General features: G+C 52.5%; 2 long non-coding RNA genes across 3 annotated transcripts; both read left to right on the top strand.

Annotated features, from left to right (window-relative positions):
* Positions 1 to 959: 959 nt before the first annotated feature.
* On the top strand, positions 960 to 2,869 carry LOC116437643. Its single transcript, XR_004237404.1, has 5 exons — positions 960 to 1,092; positions 1,181 to 1,261; positions 1,339 to 2,434; positions 2,520 to 2,599; positions 2,679 to 2,869. It is a non-coding gene; the product is annotated as an uncharacterized LOC116437643 (long non-coding RNA).
* A 4,371-nt stretch (positions 2,870 to 7,240) lies between these two features.
* On the top strand, positions 7,241 to 9,296 carry LOC116437641. 2 transcript variants are annotated; one of them, XR_004237402.1, is made up of 7 exons: positions 7,241 to 7,377; positions 7,478 to 7,522; positions 7,617 to 7,742; positions 7,883 to 7,962; positions 8,040 to 8,878; positions 8,973 to 9,138; positions 9,219 to 9,296. It is a non-coding gene; the product is annotated as an uncharacterized LOC116437641 (long non-coding RNA). The 2 variants fall into 2 exon arrangements; XR_004237401.1 differs by lacking the exon at positions 7,241 to 7,377 and having other exon boundaries at positions 7,384 to 7,522.
* Positions 9,297 to 10,025: the final 729 nt, after the last annotated feature.

Here is a 10,025-nt window from a genome sequence, read left to right as displayed (position 1 = left end):
AGCCCTTTGAGCTGTTTATTGCAAACGCTGGGCATTATTCTTAGCATCTCTGCTCTTGGTGTTCCTCAGTGTGGTGCTGATACCATCGATCCTTTGACTCTTGAGCTTGGAACTTCATTCAGAATTGCATCTCTTTAGCAATGTTGAGTCGGGTGTCTTTTCAGGTCTTGTTCTGAGCTGCATTGACAGCTGTGCACTGCAACGATCCATTATAGGGCATGAGGACTTGTAAGAATGCGAAGATACCTAGAGGATTCCACCCGTCCAATTCTCGGGCATCTGTCTTTGCGGTTCTTGGATTAAGTCTTTCTGTTAGCGTCCTCTTCTGCCAGGGTTCTTGGAGCCTCGTTCGCTCACCATCGGTCTTGCCTAGGTCATCTAATTCCTCATTCTCTTGGTCCTTGTGATCATCTAGCCCAGAGTTTTCTCTCCTTGTTGCATCCCCTTGTTTGTCATCTCCTGTGTCACGGGTGCCTGCTCGGGTTTGTCCCGGAGCTGCTCTGCCCTGCTGCACAGCCTGGTGTATGGATGTAATAGGACAAGGCCCGGGGACTTGAAATTTGTAGTGTAGAGTGTAGTTTGGCCTCTAGATGGCATTCCTAGATTGACACAGGATGGCTGGAGCTGTTAAGTTCTCCTGCAGCACTTTGACTTTTGTCATCACTATCTTTCAGATGCAGATGGATTAAATCCACGGCAGAGCGCCCCACACCGGGTGAGCAGGTTCCCATGGGAAGGTGAGTCACCGTTTGTGTTTGTAGGGCAAGGGTAAATGGTGGCTATGTTACAGCCTAGTTCTCTGTCTTCATTTTTAGGAGGTAAAGCCACATCTCAGCAGTCAAGGTCAAGTGAGTGAGGTAAGCGGTGACAGGCAGAAAGAAAAAGTTGTTATTGGTTGGGTGCCAGGTTCTGGTGCAGCTCTTAACATCCATTGTCATTTGTGTGTTTTAGGAGGTCCACTTGTATTACGCTGTACCCCCTCGCCTACTGGCCGACGTACCCCGCTTGCCGTCTTTGTGAGCCCTCCACAAGTATCACGGGACTCTGCGATGAAGCCTTGACCTTTTCCATGTGAAGGCAATGGCTGAGGAGGTGCGGTGAGTCAGGGAGGGAGGGAGGAGGAGCCAGGGTCTGTTAAAGTTTCAGTGGTGCCACAGTGCCTTGTCTCCTCTTATCTTAGGTATGCGCCGCGATGACGGCGTTAGTCTTGGAGCATGGCCGAAGCGTGGGGCCCCGAGGAGCCCGGCCCTCTTAGTAGACGGTGAGTAGAGAAATTGTTGGGTTTTGGCCGACATGCCACTAAGTTCACCCCTTAATGTTTGGTTCTCTTTATGGTAGCCGACTAAGAGACAATGGCCCAGCGATGGCTGGAACTTCCCAGATGGTGAGGCGGCCTTCTCTCACACCTGATGCAGATTTGCATGCCTGGACATCTGACAGATAAGTTGAGGGCTATGCCCCACAGAGGGGATGAGAGCGGGGTGCCTGGTCAGGAGTCGCCCAGAGGGATTTTTGAATTAGCTCTGGAGATGGGGCTGTCCAAGAAAGGGCCCCTTAGGCCACATAATGGGAAAGTCTCACTTTTGATCACAATGCTGAGGCGCGTACGGCAGAGCAGTCCAGTGTGTGTTGCCTTACTCGTCTATCGTGTCTTCTGTGTCTTTTGGGCATTTCACGTTGCACATCATTTTCCTTAGCCCTTTGAGGTGCCTTTGTGGTCATTCTTCTTGCAGTGAATTTTCTCTCCTTGTTGCTCCCCCTTGTTTGTCATCTCCTGTTGTCGCTGGGGCCTACGTGGGTTTGGCCCGGAGCTGCTCTGCCCTGCTGCATAGTCTGGAGTATAGGTGTGATAGGACAAGGCCTGGGGACTTAAAATTTGTAATGTAGGCTGTAGTTGGACTCTAGATTGTATTGTTAGATTGACACAAGGTGGCTGGAGCTGCTAAGTTATCGTGCAGGACTCTGACTTTTGTCATCACTTTCTTTCAGATGCAGATGGATTAACTCTGTGGCAGAGCACCCCACACTGGGAGAGGGGCTTCCTGCAGGAAGGTGACTCACTGTTTGTTTTGGCAGGGCAAGTGTAAATGGTGGCTATGTTACAGCCTAGTTCTCTGGTTTTATTTTTAGGAGGTAAAGCCAGATACCAGCAGTCAATGTCAAGTGAGTGAGGTAAGCAGTGACGGGTGGAAAGAAAATGTTGTTATTGCTTGGGTGCCAAGTTCCGGCGCAGCTCTTAACATCCAAAGTCAATTTGTGCGTTTTAGGCGGTCCATTTGTATTATGCCAAACCCCCTCACCGACCAGCTGACGTACCCGGCTCGCTCTCCTTGTGAGCCCTCCCCAAGTATCACTGGACTCTGAGAAGAAGCCGTTACCTTTTCCATTTGAAGGTGCTCTCTGTGTTGCCTTTGGCAATGGCCGAGGAGGTGGGGTGAGTCAGGGAGGGGAGGGAGGGTGTAGCGAGGGTCCACTCAAGTTTCTGCAATGGCACATCACCTTGTCTCCTCTTAACTCAGGTGAACCCTGCCACGGCAGCGTCAGCCTCGAAGCATGGCCAAAGCGTGTGGCCTGAGAACCCCTGCCATCTTAGGAGATGGTGAGTACAGGAACCGTAGGGTTTTGGCCCACGTGCCACTAAGTTCAGGCCTTAAAGTTTGGTTTTTTTTCTATCGCAGCCGCCCAAGAGACAACAGCCCGATGACGACAGGAGGTTCCCGGACGGCGAGGAGGCCTTCTTTTGCGCCCGAGGAGGATTCGCAGCCTGGGCTTCTGAGAGATGAGTCGAGGGCTAAGACCCACAGAGGGGATGAAAGTGGGGTCTTGGGTCGGGACTCGCCAGGAGGGATTTTTGAGTCGGCTTTGGAGATGGGGATACCCAAGAAGAGGCCCTTTAGTCCCCATAAAGGGACAGTCTCACTTTTGATCACGGCGCTGAGGTGCACAAGGCAGAGCAGTCCCGGTGGGTGTCGTGTCGCTTGTCTATCGTGTGTTCTGTGTCTTTTGGGCATCTCGTGTGTCATGTCTTTTGCCTTAGCCCTTTGAGGTGCCTGCGGTCATTCTTGGTGAGAGTTTTCTCTCCTTGTTGCACCCCCTGGTTTGTCATGTCCCGTGTCACGGCTGCCTGCACCTATTTGGCCCGGAGCTGCTCTGCACTGCTGCATAGACTGGTGTACAGGTGCAATAGGACAAAGCCCAGGGACTTGACATTTGTAATGTGGGGTGTAGTTTGGCCTCTCGGTGGTATTCCTGGTTGGGCACAGGATGGCTGGAGCTGTTAAGTTCTCATGCGACCCTTTGAACTTTTGTCATCGCTTTCTTTCAGAGGCAGATGGATTAACTCCGTGGCAGAGCGCCCCCATACCGACTGAGGGGGTTCCTGCAGGAAGGTCAGTCGCCGTTTGTGTTTGCAGGGCAAGCGTGAATGGTGGCTATGTTACAGCCGAGTTCTCTGTCTTCATTTTTAGGAGGTAAAGCCAGATAGCAGCAGTCAATGTCAAGCGAGTGAGGTAAGCAGTGATGGGCGCAAAGAAAAAGTTGTTCTTGCTTGGGTGCCAGGTTCTGGTGCAGCTCTTAACATCCCTTGTTATTTGTGCATTTTAGGCGGTCCACTGGTATTATGCCGAACCCCCTCACCGCCCAGCTGACGTACTCGGCTCACTGCCCTCGTTAGCCCTCCCCAAGTATCATGGGACTCTGAGACGAAACCATTACTTTTTCCATTTGAAGGTGCTCGCCGTGTTGCCTTTGGCCATGGCCGAGGAGGTGGGGTGAGTCAGGGAGGGACGGAGGAGCGAGGGTCCACTCAAGTTTCCGCAATGCTACATCAGCTCGTCTCCTCTTAACTCGGGTGTACCCTGCAACGGCAGCGTCGGCCTCGCAGCGTGGCCGAAGCGTGCGGCCCGAGAACCCCTGCCATCTTAGGAGACGGTGAGTACAGGAACCGTAGGGTTTTGGCCCATATGCCACTAAGTTCAGGCCTTGAAGTTTGGTTTTTTTTCTATTGCAGCCGCCCAAGAGACAACAGCCCGATGATGGCAGGAGCTTCCTGGAGGGCGAGGCAGCCTTCTTTTGCGCGCGAGGAGGATTCGCAGCCCCGGGCTTCAGAAAGATAAGTCGAGGGCTAAGACCCACAGAGGGGATGAAAGCGGGGTCTTGGGTCGGGACTCGCCAGGAGGAATTTTTGAGTCGGCTTTGGAGACGGGGATACCCAAGAAGGGGCCCCTTAGTCCCCATAAAGGGGAATTCTCACTTTTGTTCGCAATGCTAAAATGTGCAGAGCAGAGGAATCATGGTGCATGTCATGTTACTTGTCTATTGTGCGTTCTCCGTCCTTTGGGCATCTTGTGTCATCTGCCTTAGCCCTTCGATGTGCTTGCGGTTGTTCTTCTTGCTGAGAGTTTTCTCTCCTCATCACGTCCCCTTGTTTATTTGCTGTATCACGGGTGCCTGCATGGGTTTAGCCTGGAGCTGCTCTGCCCTGCTGCATAGCCTGGCCTATAAGTGTAATAGGACAGGGCCCCGGGACATGAAATTTGTAATGTAGGGTGTAGTTTGACCTCTAGACGGCATTCCGTGATTGACACAGGATGGCTGTAGCTGTTAAGTTCTCGTGCAGCACTTTGGCTTTCGTCATCACTTTCTTGCAGATGCGGAAGGGTTAAATCCATGGCAGGGCGCCCTATACGGGGTGAGGGGGCTCCTGCAGGGAAGTTAGTCACAGTTTGTCTTTGTATGGCACATGTAAATGGTGGCTGTGTTACAGCAGTGTTCTGCGTCTTTATTTTTAGGAGGTAAAGCCAGATAGTAGCAGTCAAGGTGAAGTGAGCAAGGTAAGCGGTGACCGGTGGAAAGAAAAAGTTGTTATTCCTTGGGTGTCAAGTTCTGGTACAGCTCTAAGCATCCATTGTCATTTGTGTGTTTCAGGCGGTCCCCTTGTATTACGCTGAAACCCCTCGCCAACCAGCCGACGGACCCGGTTTGCCGCCCTCGTGAGCCCTCTGGAAGTATTACAGGACTCGGCACTGAAGTCATTATATTTTCCATTCGAAGGTACCACCGGGTAGCCTTTGGCAACGGCCGAGGAGTTGCGGCAAGTCGGGGAGGGAGGGAGGGAGGAGGAGCGAGGGTCCACTCAGGTTTCAGCAGTGCCGCATCACCTCGTCTCCTCTTAACCCGGGTATACCCTGTGATGACAGCGTCGGTCTCCAAGCTTGGCCAAAGCATGCGGCCCGAGGACACTGGCTTTCTTAGGAAATGGTGAGTAGCAGAATTGTTGGGTTTGGCCAGTGTGCGACAAAGTTCCTGTACTGATGTTTGGTTTTCTTTATTGTAGCCATCTAAGAGCAAACAGCCTGGCGAGGGCAGGAGCTTCCAGGATGGTGAGGCGGTCTTCTTTTGCGTTCCAGGTGGATTCACATCCCCAGATGTCTAAGAGATAAGTCAAGGGGATGAAAGCGGAGTATCGAGTTGGGGCTCTCTGGGACAGAGTTTTGAGTCAGCTTTGGAGATGGGGATACCCAAGAAGTGGCCCCTTAGCCCGCATAATGGGAAAGTCTCACATTTGATCACAATGCTGAGGTGCACAGGGCAGAGCGGTCCCAGTGCATGTTGGGTCACTTGTCTATTGTATATTGTGTCTTTTGGGTGTCTTGTGTCACAGGTCTTTTACCTTAGCCCTTCGATGTGCTTGCAGTCATGCTTTCCGCCGAGAGTTCTCTCTCCTCTTGGCATCGTCTTGTTTGTCATCTCCTGTTAGGAGACGGTGAGGGGCAGAATTGACAGGTTTCGGCTGAGGTGCCACTAAGTTCATGCACTGATGTTTTTTGCTTTTGTTTATTATAGCTGACCAAGAGATAACCAGCCCGGTGAAGGCACAAGCTGCCTGCATGGTGAGGCGGCCTTCTTTTACACCCTAGGCAGATTGACATCCCCTGACATCCAGGAGATAAGTCGAGGCCTGCGACCCACAGAGGTATTAAGGGACTCTGCGACGAAGCCTTTAGCTTTTCCATGTGAAGGTACCGTCCGGGAAGCCTTCGGCAACGGCCGAGGACTTGCAGTGAGTTGCGGAGGGAGGGAGGAGCGAGGGCCCCCTCAAGTTTTGGCGATGCCGCATCACCTTGTCTCCTCTTAACCCAGGTATACCCTGCGATGATGGCGATGGTGTTGGCCTCGGAGCTTGGCCAAAGCGTGCGGCCCGAGGACCACGGCCTTCTTAGGAGACGGTGAGTGGCAGAACTGATGGGTTTTGGCGGAGGTTCCACTAAGTTCATGCACTGATGTTTTTTGCTTTTGTTTACTGTAGCTGACCAAGAGATAACCAGCCCGATGAAGACATGAGGTTCCCGCCTGGCAAGGTGGCCTTCTTTTGCACCCAAGGCAGACTGATATCCTCAGACATCCAGGAGATAAGTCGAGGCCTGCGACCCACAGAGGGGGTGAAAGCGGGGTGTCGAGTTGGGACTCACCGGGAGGTATTTTTGAGTCAGATTTGGAGGTGGGGATACCCAAGAAGGGGCCCCTTAGGCCCCATAAAGCAAAAGTCTTGGATTTGATCACGATGCCGAGGTGCGCAGGGCAGAGCGGTCCCGGTACATGTCACTAGTCTATTGTGCGTTCTCTGTCTTTTGCGCATCTTGTGTCGCAGGTCTTTTGCCTTAGCCCTTTGAGATGCTTATTGCAAACGCTGGGCATTATTCTTAGCATCTCTGTTCTTGGTGTTCCTCAGTGCAGTGCCGATACCATTGATCCTTTGACTCGTGAGCTTGGAGGTGCATCAGCATCACGTCTCTCTTCAGCGACATTGAGTCGGGTGTCTTTTCAGGTCTTGTTCTGAGCTGCATCGACAGCTGTGCACTGCAACGATCCATTATAGGGCATGAGGACTTGTAAGAATGCGAAGATAGCTAGAGGATTCCACCCGTCCAATTCTCGGGCATCCATCTTTGCAGTTCTTGGAATAAGTCCTTCTGTTATGATCCTCTTCTGCCAGGGTTCGTGCAACCTCCTTGGCTCCCCGTCGGTCTCGCCTAGGTCATCTCATTCCTCATTTGCTCGGTCCTTGTGATCATCTAGCCCAGAGTTTTCTCTCCTTGTTGCATCCCCTTGTTTGTCATCTCCTGTGTCACGGGTGCCTGCGTGGGGTTGGCTCGCAGCTGCTCTGCCCTGTTGCATACCCTGGCATATAGGTGTAATAGAACAAAGCCCAAGGCCTTTAAATCTGTAATGTAGAGTGTAGTTTGGCCTCTAGATGATGTTCCTAGATTGACACAAGATGGCTGGAGCTGTTAAGTTCTCGTGCAGCCCTTTGACTTCTGTCATCACTTTCTTGCACATGCAGAAGGATTAAATCCTTGGCAGAGCGCCCCATACAGGGTGAGGGGGTTCCCGCATGAAGGTCGGTCACCGTTTGTGTTTGCAGAGTAAGTGTATATGGTGGCTGTGTTACAGCATTGTTCTTTGTCCTTGTTCTTAGGAGGAGATAAAGCCAGATCTCAGCAGTCGAGGTCAAGTGAACGAGGTAAGAAGTCCCTGGTGGTAAGAACCACTTGTTATTCCTTGGGTGTCAAGTTCCGGTACAGCTCTAAGCATCCATTGTCATTCGTGTGTTTCAGGCGGTCCACTTGTAGTACACCAAAACCCCTCACTGACCGGCCGACGGATGTGTCTCACCGCCCTCGTGAGTCCTCTGCAAGTATCATGGGACTCAGCGACGAAGCCTTTACCTTTTCCATGTGAAGGTACTGTCCGGGTGGCCTTTGGCAACGGCCGAGGAGTTGCGGCAAGTCGGGGCGGGAGGGAGGGAGGGATGGAGGGAGGAGGAGCGAGGGCCCACTCAAGTTTCAGTAATGCCACATTAGCTCGTCTCCACTCAACCCAGGTATACCCTGTGATGACGGCGTTGGCCTCGGAGCTTGGCCGAAGCGTGCGGCCCGAGGACCCTGGCCTTTTTAGGAGACAGTGAGTAGTGGAATTGTTGGGTTTTGGCCGATGTGCCACTAAGCTCGTGTACTGATGTTCGGTTTTCTTTATTGTAGCTGACTGAGAGACAACAGCCTGGCAATGGCAGGAGCTTCTGGGACGGCGGGAGGCGGCCTTCTTTTGCTCCCCAGGAAGATTCACATCCCCAGACGTCCGAGAGATAAGTTGAGGGATATGACCCACGGAGGGAATGAAAGCGGCGTGTCGGGTCGGGGCTCTCTGGGAGGGAGTTTTGAGTCAGCTTTGGAGATGGGGATACCCAAGAAGGGGCGCCTTAGCCCGCATAATGGAAAACTCTCACGTTTGATCACAGTGCTGAGGTGCGCAGGGCAGAGCAGTCCCAGTGCATGTTGCGTCGCTTGTCTATTGTGTACGCCGTGTCTTTTGGGTGTCTTGTGTCACAGGTCTTTTGCCTTAGCCCTTCGATGTGCTTGCAGTCATGCTTTCCGCCGAGAGTTCTCTCTCCTCTTGGCATCCTCTTGTTTGTCATCTCCTCTGTCACGAGTGCCTGCATGGGTTTGGCCTAGAGCTGCTCTGCCCTGCTGTATACCCTGGCATATAGGTGTATTAGAACAAGGCCCAAGGCCTTTAAGTCTGTAATGTAGGGTGTAGTTTGGCCTCTAGATGATATTCCTAGATTGACACAAGATGGCTGGAGCTGTTAAGTTCTCGTGCAGCCCTTTGACTTCTGTCATCGCTTTCTTGCACATGCAGACGGATTAGAATCCGTGGCAGAGCGCCCCATACAGGGTGAGGGGGTTCCCGCAGGAAGGTCGGTCACCGTTTGTGTTTGCAGAGCAAGTGTATATGGTGGCTGTGTTACAGCGTTGTTCTTTGTCCTTGTTCTTAGGAGGAGATAAAGCCAGATCTCAGCAGTCGAGGTCAAGTGAACGAGGTAAGAAGTCCCTGGTGGTAAGAACCACTTGTTATTCCTTGGGTGCCAAGTTCTAGTACAGCTCTAAGCATCCGTTGTCATTTGTGTGTTTTAGATAGTCCGCTTGTAGTATGCCAAAACCCCTCGCCACCGGCTGACAGACCTGGCTTGCCGCCCTCGTGAGCCCTCCAGAAGTATTAAGGGACTCTGCGACGAAGCCTTTAGCTTTTCCACGTGACGGTACCGTCCGGGAAGCCTTCGGCAACGGCCGAGGACTTGCAGTGAGTTGCGGAGGGAGGGAGGAGCGAGGGCCCCCTCAAGTTTAGGCGATGCCGCATCACCTTGTCTCCTCTTAACCCAGGTATACCCTGCGATGATGGCGATGGTGTTGGCCTCGGAGCTTGGCCAAAGCGTGCGGCCCGAGGACCACGGCCTTCGTAGGAGACGGTGAGTGGCAGAACTGATGGGTTTTGGTTGAGGTGCCACTAAGGTCATGCACTGATGTTCGTTTGCTTTTGTTTATTGTAGCTGACCAAGAGATAACCAGCCCGATGAAGACATGAGGTTCCCGCCTGGCAAGGTGGCCTTCTTTTGCACCCGAGGCAGACTGATATCCTCAGACATCCAGGAGATAAGTCGAGGCCTGCGACCCACAGAGGGGGTGAAAGCGGGGTGTCGAGTTGGGACTCACCGGGAGGTATTTTTGAGTCAGATTTGGAGGTGGGGATACCCAAGAAGGGGCCCCTTAGGCCCCGTAAAGCAAAAGTCTTGGATTTGATCACGGTGCCGAGGTGCGCAGGGCAGAGCGGTCCCGGTACATGTCACTAGTCTATTGTGCGTTCTCTGTCTTTTGCGCATCTTGTGTCGCAGGTCTTTTGCCTTAGCCCTTTGAGATGCTTATTGCAAACGCTGGGCATTATTCTTAGCATCTCTGTTCTTGGTGTTCCTCAGTGCGGTGCCGATACCATTGATCCTTTGACTCGTGAGCTTGGAGGTGCATCAGCATCACGTCTCTCTTCAGCGACATTGAGTCGGGTGTCTTTTCAGGTCTTGTTCTGAGCTGCATCGACAGCTGTGCACTGCAACGATCCATTATAGGGCATGAGGACTTGTAAGAATGCGAAGATAGCTAGAGGATTCCACCCGTCCAATTCTCGGGCATCCATCT

Source organism: Corvus moneduloides, chromosome Z (assembly GCF_009650955.1).
Source record: "Corvus moneduloides isolate bCorMon1 chromosome Z, bCorMon1.pri, whole genome shotgun sequence".
NCBI lineage: Eukaryota > Metazoa > Chordata > Aves > Passeriformes > Corvidae > Corvus > Corvus moneduloides.
Note: the sequence above shows the minus strand (reverse complement) of the source record. Positions and strands in the feature narration are given on the sequence as shown.